At 51.5% G+C, this 16561-nt stretch overlaps 1 protein-coding gene across 13 annotated transcripts in view; it reads right to left on the bottom strand.

Moving 5' to 3' along the window:
* The window catches only part of EPB41L1 (erythrocyte membrane protein band 4.1 like 1), a 73290-nt gene extending 62032 nt beyond the window's left edge, over positions 1-11258 (bottom strand). For 6 of the 13 annotated variants that reach the window (XM_084537887.1, XM_084537896.1, XM_084537897.1 and 3 more), the window contains exons 1-2: positions 11134-11251; positions 2092-2141 (exon numbers count right to left, since the gene is read on the bottom strand). The gene's annotated coding sequence lies outside the window, so the exon portion shown is untranslated. Of the gene's footprint in view, positions 1-2091; positions 2142-11133 lie in introns of all 13 variants that reach the window. The other 7 variants (XM_084537889.1, XM_084537891.1, XM_084537890.1 and 4 more) reach the window with 4 other exon arrangements.
* Between the last annotated feature and the right edge of the window lie 5303 nt (positions 11259-16561).

Genomic DNA, 16561 nt, shown 5'->3' with positions numbered 1-16561 from the left:
TGCCTGCCAAAATTCAGCAGCAAGCCCTTCATGGTATTGATGAGGTACAGTCAGCTGTGGGGAAGATGCAGAAATGTAGAATGAAAGGCTGACAGTTGTGCCAAGACTGGGAGCATCACAAGCCCCCACCAAAGGGCAGGGACACGCTCCTCAGCACAGCACAGCACAGCAGCGGGTCAGGCCACACATGCTGCCCCAGCGATGCTCTGCTTGCCAGGACCTGCCAGGCAACTGGGCCCACAGGCTCCGTGCTGTCACCCCAGCGCATGGCTCAGCAAACTTCCCCGAACTGCACAGGAACAAATCAGTTCTGCTTCAATGTGCAAGTGTTTTCTCCAAGTTGCTGGTGCATCTGTGCCTCGCACAGCTAACAAGGACACCTGTTAAACAAAGTACAAGCAAGCAAGAGACACGAAAAACCCAACACACCCAGAGCTGCGCCACTGACATCCTGCTGCACCCAGGGCACCAAGGCTGCCAGCAAAGCCAAGGGCATGGCGGGGTGCCAGGAGTTGCAGCAGGGCTCACTCAAAGCTTCTGGTGTGGCACCCAGCACAGGGGAGACTCCATCCCCATCGCCACACACCTCACCCTGTCCACCTGCCCCAGCCCCCTCAAGCACAGCCAAGCTCACGTTCAGTGAGAAGGGAGCAAGGAGCCTTGGGGGCTCCCCAGCGTTTCTCAGGGATAGTCTTAAACGCCAGACCAGAGGGAGCCGTGCAGGGCAGGCAGGAGCTGCCCCGGATGGGAAGGGACACTCCTCTCCCCAGAGAGGGAAGAAAAAGGAGCTTGTAGCAAGAAGGGAACAGCTCTGCAGGGGAACCTCAACAGCCCTGTTTGTAAAGACAGGGACTCACCCCTCCAGCACAGGGGCAAAGCTTCCCGGCAGGCATCACACAGCAGCCAAACACTGCCATGCCAGGCAGCCTTCCTCACTCAGAACCCCAGAGCAGCAGCACTCAGACCCCATGCTAGAGGGAAACTGAGGCACGTGGTGACGCAGGGTCATGTGCAAACCAACACTCAAGTTAGAACTGCACTTCTACCTCTCTAATTCCAAAACTGGTATTCCAACACCCAAATGTCTATGCAGAGAGAAGGGACAGGAAACTGTGCCCCTTGTTTTCCCTCTGAACATGGGCAGAACTGGACCTGCAAAGAAGCCCTCTGGAGGGCCAGTCTCCTAGCTCTCTGCTGGTGAGGAACTGCCCCTAAGAACTAACGAGCTGTTATGTTCAGATCCAAGGACACCTCCAGCCCCAAGGAGCACATCTGCAGCTCTCAGCGAGGATGTGGAGTCCCTGCCCATAACCTGAGCACTGCCTGCCTCAGACAGGAAGGAGCCATACCCTCAAGTGCATGGTGTTGTAACCAGCAACAGCCAGGACAGCAGGGTGCTGGAGGAGGTACAGAGGTGACAGTGTAATGCACCAAGGCAGTGGAGCAGAGCAGACCAGCCACCTGGAGGGACCCAAGGTGTTAACAGCCCTCTCCAAAAAGGGCTGGGCCACAAGGCCTTCACTCTTTCCGGTTCCCCAAAAATTTAAATCTGCAGCTCAGACCTCTGTCCTCGCTTGTCTTCCACTCCAAGTTGCAAACCTGGGACACACTTCATGCCAGCCGTGCCCAATGACATCTGAAATCCTGGGACCTCCTCACAAAACACAGTGGCACATTTTGCTGGTTTGCAAATGCACTGCCTTCCCTAAAAGGCTGCACATGGAAACTTAATGTAAGTGTGACCCAAACCAGCTTTGTCAATAAGCAAAGATTCAGACAGCCGGTAGGAGCCTTCCTGTTGGCAAATGGGCTATTGCCTAACTCCTAAAATAGGAAAAATCCCAAAGCATTAGAAAAGCCATAAGAATCCCAGTTCCAAGAGTTCTGCACTTCAGCAGTAGCAGGCCAGGTTTCCTGTAATCCTATGTAGGTTTCTAGCAAAGAACCAGCCACCACACAAAACTCTGTCATACTGCAGCACCATCTCCAATCTCCTGCCACCAGCCAGCACAAGCCCTTCTACCCTACAAAACCCAGTTGGTCTGACATGAGATCTAGAAAGGAGAATAAAGGCTTTCAAGATAAACTCACACTGCTTCCAGGGGCTTATCTCAGCACTCTGCTCAGGCACAATTCAGAACCTGCAAAGAAGAAATCGGATTTGGTTAAAAGGAAAAAAAAAATATCATCCCAGGGATGATGACAGGCACATGGACAGGCAGTAGCCAGGGGTTTCATCACAAGATGGTGCCCAAACCGCTCAAGCACCACAGTTAGACACCATACAAATTCGCTTGCTGAAGAATTTCCGCTACAGATTTCTTTAAATGCAGCTTTACTCTCAAAGAGAGTTACGTGAAAACAGCACCTTCTAAAGCAGCATATCTGCTCGCTGCATCTGTTCAGAGCCAGCCCTGCTAATCTGACTGGTAAAAGCAAGTATTTACTACAGGCAGCACTGCAGAACCAAGACACCTCTGAGAAGTGAAACAGATACATTCTTGGCTTGCACAGCCAATTGCTACCCAAGTTCTCATTTCAGGGCCATCTGTGCCATGTCATTGTCTTCTGTCCCTCTGTCTCACCTGCACAGCCCCTCTGACAATGATAGCCCAGGCAAGGGGCAGTGAGGGCAACATCTGGTCTGCAGGACTCTCCTCCTGGGCAATGACGCACGATACATGGGGAAACAGTCTGGCTCACCCATCCACAGAGAGACAGGCAGGTTTGGCATACCAGTAGTAAAATGAGCAGCTTTAAAAGGAAACGCTCCAAGAACCGGATCCTGCAACAGCGTTTTCAGAGCCATGTGTTGGATGACAGCTATGTCTAATGGAACAAGGAAAAAATAAAGGAGACCCTTGCAGGCACAGAGAAGAGCTGCAGTCCAGTGGTCTCTACAGTTACATAAAGGAATTAGCAACGTCCAACAGCACAGCAAGGACACCTCCTCCTTTTTTACAAAGGTTAATTTTCAAATATAAGTTCAACATGCACAGGCAATCCTCTCATAAGCACAAATGCAAAGGCAGAATAACTTGGTTATGCAAAATTCAATCACCTCAGAAACATCATAAGCAAACAAACAAAAACAAACCAAAAGCCCTTTGAGCACTCAGCATCAAGGACTCAGAGCTCACTTGTTCCACATTTCACACAGATGCAGTAAAACCCTTTCACTCCCTGTCAACAAAAGTCAGCCACATGCAGCCCTACGCAGCTTGCACTGTATGAAAGTGCCAAGAGCAGGCTTTGGCTCCACAGGAGCAACACAGATCCACAGCAACTTTCTCAAAAGCTTGCTCAGGGCACAAAAGCTGTTCCACTTCCATTTGGACAGAGTCCCCAAGCAGCACAAGGTGACACGCAGCATCCAAGCACTTACACTGTCAGCCTTCAGCAGCTAGCTCAGATATTACAGCTGGCTCCAGTCCACATCATTGCGAACAAGGACAGGACGTTACATTGTCCATCAGACCTGATGCACCTCCAGGGAAACAAAATCACCTTTGAGCAGGGAGAATTTACTGCCCAGGCCATCCCAAGGGACACGGCTGCCAGCACTGCCCTGGCCAGCGTCCCTTCACTGCACGGGGTAAAGTCCAGGAAGAAAGAGCAGCGTCACCTTCCTGACTCTTCACACCCCTCGATCCCACAGCAGACTTCTTTCCTGCTTCTGCCTCCTTCTCTCAGGCAGGTGCTGCCCCGGCTGAGGACGCAGGTGGAGAAGCCCCACCAGCAGCCCAGCTCTTGCAGCTCCACTGCCAGCAGCTGACACACAGGTGCCCAGTAGGCCAGGCTGACCAGGCTCAAAGACCTGCCCTGAGACAGCTGCACAACACCCCCAGGGATCTGCAGGGATCACTCCCAGCCACTCTCCTCATTGGTGTGACAACAAACCCCCACAGCCCTGCTCCTACTCTACCAAGCCCAGGGATTCCTGGGGGGTCCCCATGCTGGTCCCAAACTCATGCACTCGGCGTCCTCTGTCCCAGCTCGAGGGCAAGTCGAGATGTGGAGGGGAGCAAGCAGGCACGCAGCAGCCTATCGGTCCACCCAGGAGCAGGAGCCCAGCTCCCATCTGTCAGCAGCCCGGCACCCCGGGGCTGCAACTCGTTCCCCCAGAGCAGGAAGACAGAGGGGGCAGACACCAAGGGCAGGGCAGAGGCACCCAGCATCCCCCATCTGCATGTGCTCTAGCACCAGCACCTGTGTGCTGCCAAACAAAGCCCTGTGCTCCCAATCAGCCACGGAGCATCCGTCCCTCCTGTTTGCTGCTGCTGCTGAAGCGGGTTTCACCGGGGCTGTCTGCATTTCAGCAGGGAGACACTCTGGGATCTGAGCTACTGCATCAATTAATATCATATTAATGAAGTGCTCTGAGAAGGCAGGCATCTGAGAGCCAACCCTCCCCCATCCCTGCTAGCTTCTGACTCCCTGTAACACTCCCGCTAGCAAAAATGCCTGCTAGATTGTATCGCGATCTCTGCCATGCAGCTCTCCCAGCACAAGGCTGCCGTACGCCATTTCAGCCACAGACAAGTGCCTCCGGCTTGGAAACATCCCGTGATGACCCACATTGTCACAAACTCACAGCAATTATCCAGCCTGACCCTGACAGGGCAAGCGTGAGTGCTGGCTGTCAAAGCAGGCACTGGGACATTGACCACAGGCAGGAGGCTGAATCAGCCCGACAAATGCTGCAGTCCTTTCAAGGGGCAGAGCCCAGCCAGCAATGCTGGCAGGCTTAGCTCCTTGCGGGGGTTAGGAGGAAGCCGTATGGCATGCCCAGCTTGCTCAAATCTAGGCCAGAGCATTGCAAAAATGTTCATCAGTCCTTCCTCAAGAGAGGGAACGGAGGAGCAGGCACTGATCTCCTCTCTGGTGACCAGCGATAGGACCAGAGGGAACGGCTTGAAGCTGCGACAGGGGTGGTCACGGCACCAAGCCTGCTGAGTTCAAGAAACGTTTGGATAACACTCTCAGACAGATGGTCTGATTTTTTGGGTGGTCCTCTAGGGACCTAGGACTTGGACTAGATGATCTTTTGGTCCCTTCCAACTTGGGATATTCTGTGAACAGAGGGCAAGGGAGGGGATTCATACTGTCCCCTCCACTTGTTCACCAGAATGAGACCACGAATAGGGCAGAGCAGCACGGCAGCCCCAGGGCAGCTTAGTGGAACGTGAAGCACATGAAGCGCTCCTGGGTAGAGATCCAGCTGTGCACAGCTCCACCCCACACTGCAATCACATCAGCTCCAGTGACCTAAGCACACACAGCCCAGCCAGCACTCAGCAGATGACCGTGGACAACACCACCATGGGTAATGCTGGCCTTGCAGGTTGTCCTGCCCACATGTGGTGGGACTGAGCTTCAAAGCAACAGCATGGAAATGGCCAGGCAGGCTTATAGCTACAGTGAAAATTGCCACCAAAACACAGCAGGAGCAGCTGTGTTTTCTCTACCTGTACCCCCTTTATTACTTTCAACAGTCATCCTAAAGTCATCTGTATTTCTTACAGATGTATTACACACTAGACCAAGGTAACCAGCAAGGATGTACTCATGCCATACTATCAGAAAGCATTTTTTTGGTTCCCCAAGGAAGAGCCCCAATGAATTTGCACAGGTAATGGTCCTTGCTTCATGTAGGCATGCATGTACTCTGGCCCAGACCAGACCTCAAAGGGTATTTTTGTTTCTGCAGAGTAGTGGTAGAACAACATCACCTATCAGGAGTTGTAATAAATCTCTCCTAAAAGGCAATGCTACTGAGAATTCAGGCTGGAAGTTTCCTGACCCAAAGGTGAGCATCACTGTTGGGTTTGTGTTTTTGGCAAAAATTCCACCTTCCCTTGGAAAGCAGTAGACCTCACTGTCTGGCAAGGGGTGCCTCGCACCTTTGCACAGCATCACTCCCCCGCTTTGTGACTTTTGCCACCTCCCTCTGGTCACTGGCAAAGATGAGACTCAACATTTTGTCAGGTGCCATGCCATACTGTGCTCAGCAGGAGCAGACACTGCCAGATCAATAGTGCATCTAACGAGAACATTTAATTGCTTCTCTCGTATGCAGGGGTACTGTTCCCCAACGGGATAATTAGACAGGAAAACCTGCAGGACTGCTCCCAGTGCTGCAGCCCTTCATGTTGGGCCACCTGGATGATGGCTCCGAAGGGCCAGGGAAGGGTGTGAAGGAGCTGCCCGTCCCCCCTGCAGCCCATCACCCCTGCAGCAGGCTGCCAGGGTGCACACCTAGCTGCCTCCGGATGAGCCAGGACAGCTTTCTGCTGGCAGTCACCACAGCAAGCACAATTTGCTGATTACAAAGGGGATATGTCATTTAAAATGAACATTCAGATTCCCGTCTCTTCTACCCGTAACAAAATGCCTCGTGAAATGGCTTATTCTGCTCTGCCATAGAAATCTGTTTCCATTCAAAAGCCTGATACGGGCAGAAAGAGGGAGCGGGGGAGCAAAGCTAAAAATACCTTCTGAAGGATACCACGGCAGCAACAGATTCACAGGAAAATGAAGTGGGAAGGGGGCTGTGAATGTGTTAAGATCCTGTTTAACCTCTCCCCAGCCACCTAAAAATCCACCCAAGTCAGAAACGATACTTCAGCATTTCCTTTGTGCAAAAGATGACTCCACCCTGTGTTTTCCTCTTCATCTGATACTCCATGAAGTATACCAGCACACATCTCTGCTCCGCCACCAGTCAGTAAGTAGGGCCAAGGCAGTGGGTTAGTAGGAACAGAAGAGGAAAGAGTCAGGTGGGTGGAACCTGGCAGAAAAATTCTACTGTAAATCCTCATTCAGCATCAGCTCAAACGCGGGATGCATTTTACACTAGCACAGCACCTGGAGCCAGATTTGACCACGTCTCCAATACCCTGGAAAGGAGCATCAGTCTTTTGGACTGGGAAACAGAAGAGATAAGGCAAAACAAAGCCCAACAAGACTACCATGGGGTCTGATTACAGCTGATGGGGAGAGAGCTGGCTTCTGAAAGGGAAATGGATCAGATATTAAAGTGATACCACATTTCATCTCTACAAAAAGGCCAAGTACACAAATAAAACTGCTGATCTGCTGGGAACAGCAGATCTGCAGCTTCAACCTCATTTGTCTCGTGGTTTGAGCACAATGGGGCCAGCCCAGTCTCCTCTCCGCTCTGTGATCACACCAGACCCAGCCAGGATGCTCCTCGCCCAGACCCAGCTGCTCCCACACAGGGCAGACTCGTCCTGAGACACCATCAAGCCCACAGGACAGCTAGCATTGGAGGAGGTTTTTTGTTTTGTTTTGTTTGCCCCCTATGGAGGGGACCATCAGCATAAGATGGAAGGAAATTCCCTCCCCTTCCAGACCATTATTTTCTGTGTTTCAGGCTCTGTCCATTACTCCCTCCCTCCCAGACAGTAAACCTGTGATGTGTGCATGACTATGCACATGTACATGCATGCACTATAAGCAGGGCACTACATAATTCTCAGCTTCAATTCAAAGCACCCTCAGCTGTGTACTGAGACAAACAGACATGAAGCATTTGTACCAAATCACCAAACAGAGTTCTAAGATGGCCCTCCCTTTCCATATAGTCCTACATTCCCCTGTCCAGCACAAGGAAAACAAACCTCGGCTTCTGCCCCAGCTGTAGAAAAGCTCAACCAAAACACCTCCTGTTTCGGATGCCCCTATACACCCCCAAACAGTTCACCTCCTTGGAGAAAGGAAGGGTGGATGGAGCAACTATCATCCCAGATGAGGGACATCCACGGGCCTGGGCTGAACATCCTGCTTTGCACCAAAGACACACCATGGGGACAGAAGAGCTGCTGCAGAAAGCAGCTGCTGCTTCCACGGCAGCAGACACAGACACCCAAATCTCTTCCCTTTCACACTCACTGAGGCCTTGGACAAACCACAAGCTTCCACTCAAGGGCTGAGAGGAAAGATGGGTCTGGAACCACAAGGAAGTACTGTGCCACGTCCCCACCAAGGACAGTCTCTTCCCACCACTGTTCCCATCTCCTGTAATCCAGACAAGGCGATGAGCAGGAGAAAACCCGCTCGCTCGCAGGCTGCCACCCTGAGTAACAGGGAGAACCAAGGCAGGCAAATCCATCCAGCCAGGAAGGAGGTACCAAGGCAGACAGCTCTCAGACTCCCACCACCACCACAACTTCTTCCATGCTCAGAGGAGAGCAAAAGCCAACAGTGAGCCCCAATCCAGGCTCAAACCCCCACCCGCCCAGGTGGAGGAAGAGCCCACACTGTTCATAGCTGCCGAACCTCCCAGGTCTTCTGGCACAATCGCCACGGTTGTGACAAACCCAAACCTGCTGACTCACAGCCACCTGACTGCTCTAATGAGAACAATAAGCCACGCAGCCGTCACTGTCACAGCCTCAGCACAAGCACGTTTTTAGATGCTGTGTGAGAGTAACTTATCTGTAACCGTACAAGTCTTCCTGCGCAGGAGCTTCCAGCCACCAGGCCTGGGAATCTCCACCATTCTGTGTTGTTTTTTTTATCTATGCTCAAAACAGAGCTTCAGATTTCAGAATAGGCTCAGACCTTCAAGTGACAGGCACCACATGAAAGTCTACGATATAGCTAAACACAGGCCTTCCAGACACCCACACAGATCTGCCACCAAGCCTGAGCCCATGCTCAACCCATCTCCTCACACACGCTTCCCCATCAGCATCCCAGCTGTCGCTCAGGCAGCATATCACTGTGCCCAAGGCAGCAGGGAATTGTCATCATTTCATAGCTGAATAAAATTAAGGCAAAGGACACTCAAGCAAAGCCTGTGAGACCAGGCAGGAAACCCAGAGCGAGCCTGGGAACAGCCAAGCCCACCTCCTGTTCTTTAACCAACAGGCCATTCTCCACAACTTCCTAATTTAGAAATCCTAATTATCTTCAGGAAATATTTTTCTAGGAACAAAATTAGCCAGGCACCTGACCTGTCTTTCTGTCCATGCAACCCCCTTTTAGTTATGCAAAACTCTTCGGCAGTGCTAGAGCAAGGAGTGTAGGCAACACAGAGACACTTCAGTTATATACAGGACAAGGGCTTGGTGCTGCAAGCAGAAAGCAGGAGAGGTTATTCTGTAAATCAAGGAGAGATTCACCTCCTCACCAGGACCAAGGTCATCAACCAGAGCTTAAAAGGGAACTCAGCTGCCTTGGGGAAGAAAATTGATTTTGAAAAATTTCCACCAAGGTTGCCTTCTTCAGCCAACCTGGCCACCTCTCCTGGCTTCCCATGAACAGCATGCCAGAAGACACTTGCCCTGCAAGGCTGTCATATGTCGTGGTGACGATGGCAGCGGCCCAGCAAACAGGACTCACTAAGCTCTTTGCCTGCACTAGACAGGAAAGGTACCAAAACCTTGTGCACCAGGAGTGCAGGCTCTTTTCTACAGTCATGCTTTTTGCACAGAAATATAACCCCAGACATTTATTTTTTTTTAGAAGCTTTGTACAAAACAAAACATCTCTCCTGAGAGTTTTGGAAAAGGCTGATGTCTCAAAAATCAGTAAAAATAAAAATGCTGGATAGTTCTAGCTACAACATCAACGCTTAACCAAAACGGTGGGAAAAAACCTTCATGCAGAGCCAGCCTACCATCAGTGCAAACATGCAGGCTCTGCAGCTAACCCAGAGCAGCATCACACCCTCCCAAGACACCCTGAACCCCTGCGGTCACAACCAGGGCTCTGCTATTTACAGCAGTGTCTGGTTGAATGACTCCATCACCATCTGAAGCTGCTGTTAAAGCAATAAACATGGCACAATGATTGTGAAGAGATGTGAATGCTCTGCTCACAGCAGTGGCTGCAAGCAGGGGAGGCAGCTCACGCCCCCAGGGGATGGCTACAAGCTGATGATTCACCAAATCTGGGGATTGCCCTTGCATAAGAAGGGAATGATTTGGACGAAAGAGGGTAATTGTATACCTGCCATATGCTACAATAACAAGGGTCTGACACAGCTCAAAGAACACACCCTGCCTCTCCTGCCAGGCTGGGGGTCCTCAGGGAGAGCATGGCTCTGAGCACCCTGGGGAGACCTGCACAGGCTCCATGCCTGCCAAACCAAATGCCAAAAACAAACAATTAAAGAGCAATTGACTTGTCAGGATCACTACCCAAATCCAGCCTTCCCTCAGCTCCAAATGTGCTTGAAGACAACATGGGCACACTGCTGAAGGCCACAAGGACAGTTCCACAGCCTGCGTAGCTGTGGCAGCTCAAGTCAAAAGGACAAGAGGCAGGGACAGAGGGCTGCAAAGGAGCCAGAGGGCTGCCAGGCAGCAGAGGTCTGCCAGAAGCAGACCTCGGTAACAAAAGGCTTCCCGCACCTCAAGCCGTTTGGATGCAAAAGCCACTTTCAACAAGCCCGGTGTGAGAATATGAGGGAAAATGACAGCTAAGTGCAGGCAGAGGCTGATGCCTCCCTAGGTAGCTGGAAAAGCCACACCTCTCAGGGCATTTCAGCGGGGGGTGGCAGATCAGGAGTCACCTCACACCACCGACAGCTACATCAAACGCGGCTTTTCCATCGCCTGCTCCTGCAGCATTGCTGCAAATATCCAGCTGCACATACCCAGACCTTTGTTTGTCCACAGAAGGGTCCCTACCACAACACGCTGCGAGAGAAGGGCTGGGCGTGCAGGAGGGAAACAATACCACTGCAGAAGCAGCAATGGAAACGGCATTTTCAACAGAAAGCACTGACAGAGAAGAGGGCCACACGGATCCCCTAAGACGATCTCCCGGGTAACCAGCCTATGGAGAAAATGCTGAGCTCAAGGATACCTCCAGAGCCCACCTCCTGCCATATGACGATACTCCAAAAATAACCGCAGAAATATGCGCGGACCCATTCCAAGTTGTTCCTGGCTCTCCGCGCATTCTCCCTCAAACCGTAAATCGCCTCCCCGAAACCAAAGCCCCGCGGCTCTTACAGCAACCCGCAGCTCCGGGCGGCTCCCTGCTGCAGGGCCGGGACCCGACCCGCGCCGCCGCCGCCGCCTCCTCCCCGCACCCCGGGCGGGCAGCGCGGCCCCAGCCCCTACCCCGATCCCCAGCTCCTCGCTCCCGGGCGCTCACCTGGGCCCGCTCCGCCGCCTCCTCCTCCTCCTCCTCCTCCTCCGGGGCGCGGCCCCACGCCGCAGCGGCCGCCGCCTGCCGCCTGCCCGCCGTGCGGCGGGAGCGCAGCGCGGGGCGGCGCTGCGGGAAGGGACCGGCCCCGAGCCCGAGCCCGAGCCCGAGCCGCGCCGCCTGCCCGCCCACAGACACAGCCCCGCCTGCCGGGAGCCGCCCCTGCCTCGGCCCGGCTCGGCTCGGCTCGGCCCCGCACGGAGCAGCCGCTGGCACGGGTGAGGGTGGGGGGGCTGCTGCTGCTGCTGCTGCTGCTGCTGCTGCTGCTGCTGCTGCTGCTGCTGTTCCTAGGCTCGTCCCCGGTGAGCCCCGCCTGGCTCAGCCTCACCAGCCCCGCCGCCCCAGCCGGCTGTCGCTGAGCTCGGTGTGGTTGTCTGGCTTCGATATTTTCTGGCTGCCCCTCTCCGGGGGGTGCGGTTGCTCTCCACCCACGCGTGCACCCCCCCAGCACCAGGCTCCGCTGTAGCCATCCACGAAACCTTTGTGGAGGACAAAGCTGAAGCGGCCCTCTCTGCCCGGCAGATGCTGAGGGTGGAGGAGAGAAGTGGTGTGTCAGGCACAGGTTAACGTGTGGCTGGGCTTCCCCCTTCCTGGCTATTCTTGTCCTGATGCCCAGGGCCAGTAAGCATGTGCTGTGCTGGGCTCCAGCTGGGGCACGCAGGGCTCCAAGCACTGTGTGGTGTCCCTGGATTTCCCTGTTCTGCCAGCAACCCCAGGAAATGTAGGTCTGACTGGTCTGACCCAGCCCTCAGCATCCTCACCGGGACAAGGAACTGGAACGAGTCTGGCTTCTTCTACTGCTTTATGAAGTGTCCCTTTATTAGCCACATCGAGGCTTTTTCCTGACAAGCCACACAGCAGCAGAGAGCACCAGTCACAAAACGAGGCTGCATGGTCCAGTGGTTAGAGCCAAGGCAGCACTGCCAGCAGGATTGTGGGCTCTAATCCCCCGCTGAGCTGTTGACTCACTGTGCAAACCCAGGCAGGTCCTGCCTCTTTGTGCCGCAGCGAAGCCCAGCTGGAAAGTTGGGTAAATAGCAGGAACCTCTTGGAGGAAAAAAAAAAAAAAAAAGCACTGTGTCAGGGCCAAGCTTGCCAAGCTTGAGGGAGGGCTTTCATTTACAAATAAATGTCATTTCATCTGACTGCTCAGATTCCCCTTGCAGACATAGTTTTCGCCTTCAAGCCTCTACCACAGTGCTGTGCTACCAGGTGCTGCTGAATGGGTGCCACCCCTTGCTGCTGCAGCAGCTGCACTGCAGTCACAAGGGGCATCACTTGCCTGTCGTGCTGTGCTGGTTTTGTAGGGAACTTTTACAGGATAAAGGTTGAACAATAGTGTTGCTAAAATAGGCACTGTTGTAGATCTGTGCACAGTCTTGAAGACTATTACTGCCTGTTTTCATCTTTCGGTTCATCCAATTGGAAAAATAACAGTTTCTGTCTGATGGGTCAGATTCTGTCATCCTCTGAAAAGAAATTTAAATGTTAAAAGTGAATTGGGGTCAAAAACGAACAGTGGTTGACCACATCCATAAGGTATTCTTGATAGTTTTCTAATACCTAGCATGGCAGTATTCCCTCTGTGAAGCCAAGGAGCCAGAACAGGAACATGCAAAACAAATTCCTCCAGTGAGGAATCCCTTCTAGCATTGGTACAAATGGCCTAGCCTGAGCTGTCTTCCACTTACTAGGAAGTTAAAACTCCTCAGTTTAAGCTAAAATAACAGTTTCAGCTAAAACCGAATGCCCTCAGCAGTGCCGAAGACATGGAAAATGTAATTTATGTGCATTCTTGGCCATACAGCCCTCTGCCCACTGAAATGAGGAAGAGCTTAATTTGCTAAATATTGATCACCCCATCTTATGATGGATCCTCTTCTGGTTATTCAATAACAGACAAATAAGCTTTTGTACATCCTCATCATATTCCTGCTCAGTGATGGGAACAATAGAGATACCTGCTCAGGCCACACATTACAAATGGGGTGGTGGGAAGGGAACAGGTTTTTTTTGTTGTTGTTGTTTGTTTGCTTGTTTGTTTCCCAGAAAGCACTGAGGAAGTGAGAACTTTACAAGGTTTTTGGGAGCTTAACTGAAACAACAATAATCCCACAGAAATTCAAAGCAGCCCATACTTACTCAGTTGTTTCTTCAGAAAAATCAAATAAATTTCTCAGTAAGTTAGCTTTTCATTAGAAAAGTTGTTTCAAATATCCAATTATTTTAAATATCAATTTTAAAATATATTATTTAATATATATATATTTTTAAATATCCATTTAAATATCCATGACCCACTAGCAGCCCTAGGGAACTGTCTGTCCACCTGCACCATGTTGGACATGGAGACCTTTGTTGCTCAGCTGTGCACAAGGGAAATCCCTGAGCCTCCTGTAGTGGCGAGGTGATGGAGGAGCCTGCAAGCACTGCTCACTGCTTGGACCACCTGGGACCCACGCTTTCGCAGCTGAAGTGAGATCTCCTGGCCACACTCCCATTGTCTGGCAGAATCAGCCTGAAAAAACAACATAAGAAAATACTAATACCAGTACAAATAAATGAGGACTGGCATAAAAGGAAAGGTCTTGCAGATGTTTGATGTTTCAATGGTAAGACAGATTTGGTCACTGGGCTCTTACTAGATCTCCTCAAGAACTTGTATTTTTATAGTTTTTTAAATTTTTCCGGCAAGTTTTCCCATTACAGCTAATATCTGCAGTGAGTCTGCCCTGGATTTATGGATGGAAACCAAAAAAGGTCAGGACATACTTCAGTAGTGACCCTTGACTGCATTTCTACATTCCTTGCTGTTACATGGTTTCTATTAACTCCTGTCTCATCATGACCGCTTTCCCTGTTGGAAGCAGTGTTAGCACTCCTTCCAGGCACAGAGCAAACTATTAATTAGTCCTTGCAATAACAGTGTCAAGGAAGCACACCTCTGGTTATTAATAATCATTGCAAAGTGTTCGTCATCAGATCTGCAAATACAAGGATGTAGCAAAAGTCAGTGTGATCATGTTCCTGCCCACTTGCAACAGGAGGTGAACACATCCCCATGTGCATACACGTGCACACGCACAAGCACACACAAGCACGATCTGGTTCCCTGCCAGATCTGCCTTGCAGTTGTCAAGCCCTGCCTGTGACCAGCTTTTGGGCTGTGGGGGACAGTGGAGGAACTGAGCACACCGAAAGCTTTTAATCCATAAAACCCAGCAGCATGGAAAGAAGAGCATGTGGTTTTGGGAAGAGATTATTCTGAGAATCCTTGCCTGAGCTGCTGCTAGAAGTAATGCTCTGCGGTGACAACCTTTCTTGCCTCTCTTGTTTATGCAGGCCATGAAAAGGCCCTTTGTGGCTCTCAGGGAGCCAGCTGCCAGCTGGGAGCAGTGAGATACTCCATGTGCTCCTCATCTCCTTCCCACTTGGCAAAGTTGTGCCTGCTGTGAGGTACAGCGTGCCTGAGGGCTGAGGGGGGCTTGCAGAAGCAGTCAGCCCTGCTGGAGAGGGAGCATGACTCCTGGCACTGCACTCCTGGGCACTTTCTGCCCTGCATGCCTTTTGGATGTGGGGAACCCACTGGTGAGCTTCCAGGAGCTTCAGGCCAATGTTTCCATCCAAAGAAAACACATGCAGCTCTTGGTACTCATGCAGGGCCATCTGTGCCATCTTCCTCCAGGTTGTTTGAGTGGGACCCAAAGCCTGAAGAAGTCTCTGAGACTTCTTCACCAGATAACTTAGATCAAACGTAGTATCCTTATGTGTCTGGAGCCCTGGAGTCTTTGGGGATACGCAGCCCTCCCACTGCCTTCATCCTGCTTCCCAAGTAACAAGATCTAGCGGCAAAATGTAGTCAAGGCCTGCCGATCTTCAGATAGTTGAGCACAACTTTGGGTAGTTACGCATGTCCTTGACAACTAAGAACACAAGGGACAGGAAATTTTTAAAATTTAATCAAAAGAGATTCATAACCTGCCTAATAGTTGTAACACATTCCAGCTTGGAGGGGTAACAGGATTTCAGTGGGAAGAACTGCAGCATCTCTGGGGCGCAGGGAGGAAGGCATATTTGCCCACTTTCTAGGCAGGGAACCTGAGGACCAGGGCAGGATGTGGGTTGCCTCTTGCCACGAGTTATAAACTGCAAAGTAACCAGGAAAGCACTTTCACTGTGTCCATCTCAGCAGACCCACGGCACAGATGGGGTCCAAAGTAAGTCAGTGATAGGCTTAGGAGACACCAGTGAAAAGAGTGACAACATTGACAACCGATTACTTCTTTTCCATGGGCTGTAAGGGGAAGGAGGAAGGGCTGGACAGGTTCTGTTCCCAGTTGCAGCCTTTGCCTTCTTTGCATGTGCTTCCCCATGCTGGCAAGAGCCTTGTGGAAGACTCTCATTCCTTTGATGGGCTTTCAGCAAAGACCAGCCAGATGCAGTCCTGGGTCATGAGTCCCCGGAGAGCATCAGTTCCATCCTGATAAGAGACCAGTGAGGCTGAGGATTTACCCTGAACGTCATAAGATCAGCAGAACGATGGGATATCCTGTGTCTTTCCATTCTGATGCTGCCAGGAAATTATCAGTTCTCCTGAGGGGAGACCCTGGCATGTGTCTGACATATTCTGATTAAATGGATGGTTCTGACAGCTTAATTAACTGCCAGCTTGAGAATGGCAGGGGTTGACCAAAATGAGTCTGACACTAGACTACCCACTGAGAGCCAAGCCGAGACCCACCCAGCAGAAACCCTAGGCATCAAGGAGAGAAAAAGCAGAAAAAGATGAAGAACAAAGCAGAAACTGTGGAGCACAAACATGCTAGTGTTTACTCCCTTAACACAAACACCATTCTGCCAACATCAGTGCTCTGAGGCAGGAAAGATTCAGTTGATGTGGCAGCACCCGCTTACAAAGCATCTTCTTCTCTCACATTAGTGACAAAGTGATACGCTTGGTGGATGAGGGAAAGGCTGTGGATGTGGTCTACCTTGACTTCAGTAAGGCTTTTGACACCGTTTCCCACAGCATTCTCCTCAAGAAACTGGCTGCTCATGGCTTGGACCGGTGTATGCTTTGTTGGGCTAAAAACTGGCTGGATAGCCAGGCCCAAAGCGTCGTGGTGAATGGAGTCAAATCCATGATTAAAGAGCTGTCTCACGCACAGCCTTCCCCCCTCCTTCCCCTCCCCCTCCCCCCCATGATGCCTAACAGCCCCCACTTGCATTTCTGAGCATTCTTCTGAAGAAACTCAACACAAGTTCTTCAGACTCCCACTGCCAGGCAGGTTCTTATGACCCAAGTGGGCTTACAGCCCTTTTTTGAACCTCTTTCAACATTAAACATAATGTCAGTGAACGCTTGTGATTTTAAGGT

Source organism: Aythya ferina (assembly GCF_964211825.1).
Source record: "Aythya ferina genome assembly, chromosome: 16".
NCBI lineage: Eukaryota > Metazoa > Chordata > Aves > Anseriformes > Anatidae > Aythya > Aythya ferina.
Note: the sequence above shows the minus strand (reverse complement) of the source record. Positions and strands in the feature narration are given on the sequence as shown.